Source organism: Rhinolophus ferrumequinum, chromosome 2, assembly GCF_004115265.2.
Source record: "Rhinolophus ferrumequinum isolate MPI-CBG mRhiFer1 chromosome 2, mRhiFer1_v1.p, whole genome shotgun sequence".
NCBI classification, from domain to species: domain Eukaryota; kingdom Metazoa; phylum Chordata; class Mammalia; order Chiroptera; family Rhinolophidae; genus Rhinolophus; species Rhinolophus ferrumequinum.
This window is the reverse complement of record NC_046285.1, coordinates 67395888-67405228: the sequence shown is the minus strand read 5'-3', so window position 1 is coordinate 67405228 and position 9341 is coordinate 67395888. Positions and strand designations below refer to the sequence as shown.

At 36.6% G+C, this 9341-nt stretch overlaps 1 pseudogene; it reads left to right on the top strand.

The window, feature by feature from the left end:
- Positions 1 to 5338: 5338 nt before the first annotated feature.
- LOC117032832 (asparagine synthetase domain-containing protein 1-like) lies at positions 5339 to 8939 on the top strand (annotated as a pseudogene).
- Positions 8940 to 9341: the final 402 nt, after the last annotated feature.

The window sequence follows — 9341 nt, the reverse complement described above, 5'->3', positions numbered from 1 at the left end:
TGTATATTATATAAATTTTTATATACAGCAATGGTCAGGAACCCAAGCAATCTATCATATTTGATCAAAATAAGCATAAATCATTTATTCATGATTTATCATTCCTAACTTGATTCATTGATTCATCTCCAGACAAGACAAGGTCAGCACAAAGGGGAAAAAAAAATGATTAAGCATCTTGCCCTCAGGAGAGAAGAGCTTAACCATCAAATTCATCTTCACATCTGACCTCATGAATCTTGACACTGAGAGTACTGTAAGAATAGATATAGCCCTTAATGGAAGATGGCCATTCACATGAAAATGTCTGTGTAAAAATGAAAATAATGGAAAGAGTAATAATAAAAATGGAATGGGTGTGTCACCGGTTATCCTAATCCTCACCGTGCAACAATCTGATTCACCCAACATGTAATTGTCTATTCTTTTATCAGCATTATTTTCAATATTTCTTCCACTTCAAAAAATGTTGTTTTCAACTTTAATTCTCCCCGATTCCCTACTCTGTGGCACCCTGATTTTTCACATATTCCTTCATGTCATTCATGTAATGGGGTTTACCTATGAATTAGGCAAGGTAAGGGATGGCGGGATGGTGGCATCTTTTAGAGCTCCCAATATGATACTACAATCTCCTGTAATCAGATAGGATACAATAATAGGCTTCAAATTCTGTCTTCTGGGGTCAAGGCATTCTTTGACTTTCTAAATTCTTCTTCTGGCTCCCTACCCACCTTCTGCGCAGAAATATAAACAGAGCCAATCTCTACGCTGTTTTATTCAGCTCAAGGAGCTATTAAAAAAACCTATAGATTGGGTTGCTTAAACAATAGATATTTATTTTTCACAGTTCTGGGGGCTGGGAAGTCCAAGATCAAGGTGCCAGCAGATTTGGTGATCACTCTCTTCCAGACTCGTTGCGGACGGTCTTTTTGCTGTGTCCTCCTACGGTGGCAAGAGAGGGAGCTCCGGTCTCCTTTCCTTTTCCTATGAGGACACTACTCCCATCTTAGAGACACACCCTCATCTAAGCCTAATTACTTCTCAAAAAGACCTACTTCCGAATGCCGCCACATTGGTGGTTACAGCTTCAACATATGAATTTTAGGGGAACACTTCAATCTGTAGCGTATACCTACGTCATATATATGGTTATATGCATTGCATTAAATGTAAAACACAAAATATTCCTGAAAATAAAACTGACAATTAATGTTCTGATAAAAAATGTCTAGATGGCTGAATTGATTCTTTGTGTAGTTCTGGATAATTTCCAAGTTTCATAGCATAAGATAACAAAATACATTTGTTATCTGACCCCTGACCCCAATTTACTTGGTTTCTCCACTCCCCTCCTTTCTAGCATCTACTCTCTAGTCACAATTTGTTTTTCACCCTTCACTGAAAATGTCTGATTCTGTCAATGCCTTTGCACGTACTGTTCCCTTTACATGAGATGCATTTTCTCCCCTTTGCATTAAGATAAATCCTGATTCATCCATTCAGACCAAATCCCACTGAAGTATTTTCTGACCTCTCCTTTCTCCCAATAAGTTAATTACTCCCCTTTCTATTGCTATCTCAATTTGTTTATACTCTTATAATAACACTAAAGCCGTGAGTATTTCAATTGCTTGGTTATGTTTCTCTCTCTCTCCTATTAACGGTGAAACCCTTGAGGACACGGGCAAATTATAACAAAATGTTTTAATTTGGAAAACCCAGATCTGTGCTTGATCCACAACTCTCGGTATATGAAGAGTAAATAAATAAATGAGTGAACTATTAACATAGGCCACACAGAGAAGTATGAGTCCAGTTGTTTCTCAGTATTCCTTGGTCTGGAAATACTTGCCCCTTGTTTCACACAATCTCCTCTACCTAGCCTGTCCAGTTTTATCTATGGTTGTACTGCTTCAGCCTTGCAAACCTGCTACTTAGTTAACTCATTCCTTGCTTCCTGCTTCAAGAAATCTTGATCCTCTTACCTAAGCAGTGTTTTCCAAACATGCTTAACTCTAAAGCTCAATGAAGGTGCTTATTAAAAAATATATACTAATTCTTAAGCCCAACCTTAGATCTACTGAATATGAAACTGTAAAGAATGGGCTCAGTAATATATTTTTAAACAAGTTCCCCAGATGATTCTGAGGAAGGTAAGTAAGAGCACCATGAACAGAGAGTAAAATCAATTTGTTCTATCTGTTTTAGGACAATTGCTTCCTCCAGTGGCCACTTGTCTGAGCTTGTGACTCCATTAAGCAATAGTTCACCTTCCTTGTACCTAAATAGAAGACTCTCACTCGAATGTTTTTCCCGAATTTGGTTCCTTGGGCTATTAGGAAAATTGGAAACCTCTCCAATGGACCCCAGACATCTCCATGCTATTTCCTCCAAGCAAAAGTCACTGCAGAAAGGTTGTCCTATTGTCTCTATGTCTAGATGCTCTCTGAATTTCTGTTTCACAGGTGCTGAGGCAGCTGTTTCTGCCAAATCTTAGAACAGCTCTAGGTACTGGCAGTCTGCAAACTGACTCTGATGAGATGTGACAGCGCACGCTCTGTGGGTTTATCCTTAATGAGACTAGATCCTGAGGATGTAAGGATTCCCTGTAGAAAGTACAGACTGGGTGTCACCCAGGGTTAAAAATAGGAATGAAAACTAAGTACTTAGCATAGAACCTCATGCAGAGTAAACATTCAATAAATATTGCCAATTATTAATATTTCTGTTGTTGGATGGACTGCATATATTCTTCTTCCCTTGATCCCAACCCAAGGAAACCAATACTGTATAGGATGTTTAACCTAAATCTTGAACATATGAAAATATTTTAGTTGTCTAAACTAGTTAAACTATTTAAATTAGTTTTTGTTAATCACAATATTATGTAAGTATAGATAATTTCCATAAAATACCCAAATTCGAGGTGTTTAATTCATATTGCAAAGGCCATAAATTAGTTTCGGTGATCCAGTAAGCATATTAGCACTTTAAGAACACTTTTATGAATACTAAATATTACTGCTTATATTAACTAACTTTTTGTTTTAATTAAAGTTTATTGGGGTGACAATTCTTAGTAAAGTTACATAGATTTCAGGTGTACAATTCTGTAATACATCATCTATATATCACATTGTTCACCACCCAGAGTCAGTTCTCTTTCCATCACCATATATTAGACCCCGTTCACCCTCCACTATGTAACACAACACTCTAAAACTTACTGGCTTAAAACAACCACCATTTTATTATTTCTCAAGAATCTGTGAGCTGGCTAGGTGATCTGATTCAGGCTGAACATGGCTAATTTAGGTTGGACTCCTTCATACATTTGTGGTCTGCTGGAGGGTTGCTGAGGGATCGTCTGGCTGTTCTAGTTTTGCCTCGGCTGGAACGGCTTGCCTCAAGGACAAGGAGATATGCCTAGTTTGTTCAAATAGTGGCCACAGGTGTCCAAAGAGAGAAAAGAGTGTAAAGTCTCTTGACCTAGGTTTGGTAGAGATTAATGACTTAGCCAAAATGACTAATAACTTGACTAAAATGACTACTACAATGTCATTTTTGCCATATCTTATTAATCAAAAGAAATTGTAAGTTTAGTTTAGATCTAAGGGGTGAGAAATAGACTTCACCTTTAATAGAAATTGCTTAAATATATTATTTCAAAGTATATAGAGAGACTATTCTTTGGGATAGTCAATTCAGTTAGTCTGCCACATTAGTCATTGTGGCAAAATATCTCACTTTGGAGGTTTTCTAAAATTTTATACAAAAACAAAGTTAGATTAAGAGCTAAGGTCAAGATCATGCTCTTGACTCATTTTCACCCTGATGGTTAAAACAAAGCCATAAAAATTATCAGAATTATGTGTTCATCTTTTTAAAAAAATATTTTATTTATTTTTTCAATCTTTATTAAATTTAGTAGGGTGACATTGGTTAGTAAAATGATATAGGTTTCAAGTTTACATTTCTATAATACATTAGCTATATATTGCATTGTGTGTTCACCACCCAGAGTCAGTTCTCCTTCCATCACCATATATTTGATCCCCCTTACCCTCATCTCCCACCGCCCTCCCCCTTTACCCTCTGGTAACCACTAAACTATTGTCTGTGTCTATGAATTTTTGTTTCTTAGTTGTCTTGTTTGTTTGTTGCTTTCAGTTTTATATTCCACATATTAATAAAGTCATATGGTTCTCAACTTTTTCTGTCTGACCTTTTTCGCTTAGCATGGTAATCTCAGTATCTATCCATGTTGTCACAAATGGTAGTATTTCACCTTTTCTCACAGCCAAGTAATATTCCATTGTCTATATGTACCACATCTTCTTTATCCAATCACATATTGAAGGACATTTTGGTTGTTTCTATGCCTTGGCAACCGTGAATAATGCTGCAATGAACATAGGGATACATATATCTTTACAGATAAATGTATTTAGATTTCTGAGGTAGATACACAGAAAAGGGATTGCTGAGCCATATGGTAATTATATTCTTAATTTTTTGAAAACGTCCATACTGTGTTCCATAGTGGCTGTGCCAATTTACATTCTCACCAGCAGTGTATGAGGATTCCTCTTTCTCCACAGCCTTTCCAACACAGGTCATTACTTGTCTTGTATAATAGCCATTCTAACAGGTGTGAGGCAATGAAAAGAATAAAACATCTAGGAATAAACTTAACAAAGGATTTGAAGGACCTCTACACTGAAAACTATAAGACATTATTAAAAGAAATTGAACAAGACACAAAAAAATGGAAAGATATTCCATGTCCATGAATTGAAACAATCAACATAGTTAAAATGGCCATATCACCCAAAGCAATATACAGATTTAATTCAATCCCATTAAAATACCAATGACATTTTTCAAGAAATAGAACAAAAAATCATCAGATTTGTTTGGAATCACATAAGATCGTGAATAGCCAAAGCAATTTTAAGAAACAAGAACAAGGCTGGAGGTATCACACTCCCTGACTTCAATTTATACTATAACGTGACAATAATCAAAACTACATGATATTTGCCAAAAAACAGACACACAAATCTGTGGAATAGAATTGAAAACCCAGAAATAAACCCACATATATATGGGCAGATAATTTTCGCCAAAGGAACCAAAAAACATACAATAGAGAAAAGAAAGCCTCTTTAATAAATCATGCTGGGAAAATTGGAAAGCCATATGCAAAAGAATAAAACTAGATTGCTATCTGTCACCATGTACCAAAATTAACTCAAAATGGATCAAAGGCCTAACTAGAATACCCAAATATAAGCAATAAATAAATAGACACTTCTTTCAAGAAGACGTACAAATGGCCAACAGATGTATGAAAAAATGTTCAACTTAACTAGCTATTAGGGAAATGCGAATCAAAAAGCATGTGTTAATCTTTAAAGTAGTGTTAGTATAAACCTCATGGTTCTTAAGACTATTACATAAGATACCACAGTAACTGCACAGCAGTGTGTGTGACAAAAGGTAAAAGTGTGTGTGTATATATATATACATATATATATATACACACATATATATACATATATAGTATAAATATAAATGTATATGTGTATATATATATATATAAAACTAAGTAAAAATAATGGATTGTTGTTTCCATTTTATTTTTTCATAATATTTATTAAGTAGAGTTTCAAATTTTTCCTTTAGTTTGTTTCATGTATCATCATTATACTGTTTTTCAAGATATTACAGTTATTTGGTCATCTTTTTTAGAAACATCCATCCTCTCAGATATGTTTTCCAATTGATCCTTTCATCCCGACTAATGAATAAATGAATAAACTTTTTTTTTTTTAATCAATGAGACCTTGTACTTGTAAGAAGCAGAAACTATACCGGGACAATTTAAAAAGAAAATAAATGTATTCAGGAAACACTGAAGCACTCACAGAATTGACAAAAGTGTTGGGGAATCAAAGTCAGAAAATGAGGGCAGAAATGTACAACCAAATCAGGTCAGAAACAGTCTCTAATAATTCTAGCAAAACTCACTGGCTTTTGACTCACACAGGCCTGTGTGCTCAATGAATAATTTTTTAACTCTCCTCTGAGCCTCATTTCAAACCCTCAAGATTCAAGGTCCTTTACTAGAGTATCTGATAGACTGAGCCGAGGTCACAGCCCTACCACCACACTTAGAGAACTGAAAGAGAGACTGTTTGTCCCCTTCCGTCTTCCATTGTGGGAAGCAAGGACTTTCCACTAAATTTACGGTCCCAATCAATTCAGAAGGATGTTTGGATGATGGACATACTAAAGCAAATGTCCACTATAATCTACTCCTTTAGTTGCTGTATAGTCACAATATCTTTCTTCTCACACCGTATTAAAAATAATAATAATAATAATAATTGTAGACTCAAGCATAGGCTATTATGTCTTATGTATATTTACACTCCTCCCAGAGGGGGGCACTTAATAGTTCACTTCTGATTAACATCCTTTTTTTTTCTTTCCCCCTACATCTGTTGTGATTCCCATCTGAAGATGCTGAAAACTGTGTAGGAAAACAAACAAACAAACAAACAAACCCGTAAAGCTAACCACCACCAACCTCCTATAGTGGTAGGGTTAAAGAAAAGTAAAATTATCAGGGAGCGTGTACAAGCTGAGGCTGGGGCCAGGGGGCTGCTGGGGCGCCAGCCAGGCTGCCCAGCCTGTGTATGCTGCATTCCATGTCCATACATTTCTCAGAGCCATGCCGAGAGAATGGCTATAGGCTGGTTCCTAATGACAGCTTAGCTCCTCATAAAGAAGATCTTCACAGCAAAATTAAAGAACAAAAAAAAATTCTGTGGATTAACTTTCTAACCTGAAAAACAGGAAAGTATATAGCCAACAACAGAACAACATATTCTTTCCTGCAAATCAAACAGAAATGCTTTTTAAAAGCAAAAATATATTGAATGAGCTGAAAAAATAACACCAAGAAACAGAAAAGCAGCAGGAGACTAAAATCAAGACATAAGTCAACTTGTTTTCACATAACAATGTGTGTGGCATTTGTTGTTCTTTCTGTAAGTTTTCCTGCTAAATATTTTAGCTAAGATTTGAAAGGGGACTTACGGTATAATCTTACACGATGGGGAACCAACAGTTGTTAACTCGTAGTTGTTGATTATCAGTGTTTATTTTCTGGTCATTTCTTTCACTTAAGAGGTGTTTTGACTGCTTTGAGTATGGAAGAGGAAAGAGACAATGTGTTCCTAGTGCAATAGAGGTGGAAACCGAAAAGACTACTAATACTCAAATAATGTTTAATTATCTGTCTTCTTGTAAAAATGTATCTTATATTTTGTCACTTTTCTCAGGAGTCCAAGGTCCTTGGTTTTTCATATATTATCAAGTATCAGGTCGTTATTTATGATTCTGCAGGGATGTTTTTGGGTTGCCATAGCTTGCTTTGGCATTTTAGGTATTTGGGCAAGAGTTTCTGCCTCTTTTCAGTCAGCGTGCAAACATCCAAAGTGGCCAATCTGTGGCAAGAAGTTCCAGAATCTTCAGAATTGATCTCAAATCCAATTCCATTTCCAAATCTGTGGTTTTAAAATTATATCTTTGGAAATATATTTAAAAGCAGAATGTTATCAAAGAACATGTTAATAGCCTGATGCAAAATTCATCAAACTTGCCAAGATTTGTGTTGGTGATAGCAAATGAACCCAAACTATGTCTAGAAGAACCTGTCATTCCTTAACATATGATGTTACCACAAGCTTCATTTGATTTTCATTGCAGTAACGTTTCCAGCATCCCACCTACAAGAGAGACACTTCAGGTCTATCTTAATGATGGACATGTGAAGGCAGGAGTTCAGCAGTTCATTGATGTCCTGTGTATTGTAGTCAAAAGATGTGTCTTGTGTTTACCTAGAGATGAAAACCTGACATCAAGTGAAGTTTTGAAAACTTGTCATAGGAAAGCAAATACTGCAGGCCTGTTTTCTGGGGATATCAATTCCATGGTTATTACAATCTTTGCTGACCCTCTTATTTCTCTAGATAAACCAATTAATTGATCTTAACGTGGCTTTCATGACTAAAGAGAAAATCATACCAACTAGTTTTAACAACAACAACAAAAAGGCGAAATATCTTCTGAAGTATCCTCTAAAAGTGTCGTTGTTGCTATTGCTGCTGCTGCTGCTGCTGGTCCTGACAGACAATTCAGTGTGCCAGATCGAATCACAGAAAGAGAGCGACTGAAGGAAATACAAACTGCTAATCTGTCTGGATTTGGAATATTCTTGAAATTAATGCTTCTCTGCGCGAACCACAAAAATTAAGAAGTCGATGATGACACTTAGTTCAGCCCTGGATACAACAGGGCTGGATGATAGCATTGGCTGCAAAGTCTGGTTTGCTTCTAGAGGAAATGGTTGGTTAGTGACTGGATGAAGTGAAATCATATCAGAGAAATGCAAAAGTAGTTCTTACTGGAAGTGGTGCAGCTGAACACAGTGAAGGTTATTCTCGTCATCGTGTCCCCTTTCAGATCCATAATCTGGAAGGATTGAATAAGGAAATTGAGATGGAGCTGGGTCAAATTTCTTATAAAAATCTTGATTGTAATGACAGGGTTATTGATGATCATGGAAAAGAAGCAAGATTTTCTTTCCTGAATGATGTCTTCTTTCTAAATTCCCTACCATTTTGGAAAAAGGCAAACTTGACTTTACTTTGTGTAATTGGTGAAAAACTAATTTTACTTCTTAAAGCAATGTAACTTGGTCTTATGAACTCTGCTCTTCTGCCAAACAGGCCAAGCAATTTGGATCCAGAATTGCAAAAATGGAGAAGAATAATGAAAATGTAGCTGATAAATGTGGCAGGCTCCAAGTCATTTCCTTAGAAAACCTTTCTATTGAAAGGCGATTAGAACATAATATTTCATGATGTTGCCATGCAACAGCTTAACCGTTTTGTTTCCTTCTACCTGTCCCCAAAGAAAGGAGAGTCTGTGAGACAGATCCTTTCAGGGACTTTGCTTCACCTTTGTGCTTGTACCTTATGTCTCCCTGTTTGGCCCCAAAAAGATGGCTGGTCAGCAAATGATGAGTAAGATTCCCCACGGGGGTGGGGGGAGGTGTGGGGGACAACTCAAGCCAGGCGCAGTTGAGTGGGGACCAACAGGAGCACCCACGGGGTTCATAGAGGTGGGCACAGCCCCCACCTTCCCCAGGCTAAGGAAAGCCTCTGCCTCTGTGGCTGCATTCATTCCCAAAACCTGCTAGAGAAGAGATTCAATGGTGTGCTCTCCATCTATTCATATGCATATAGGTTTTGTCCCTCAGGGAA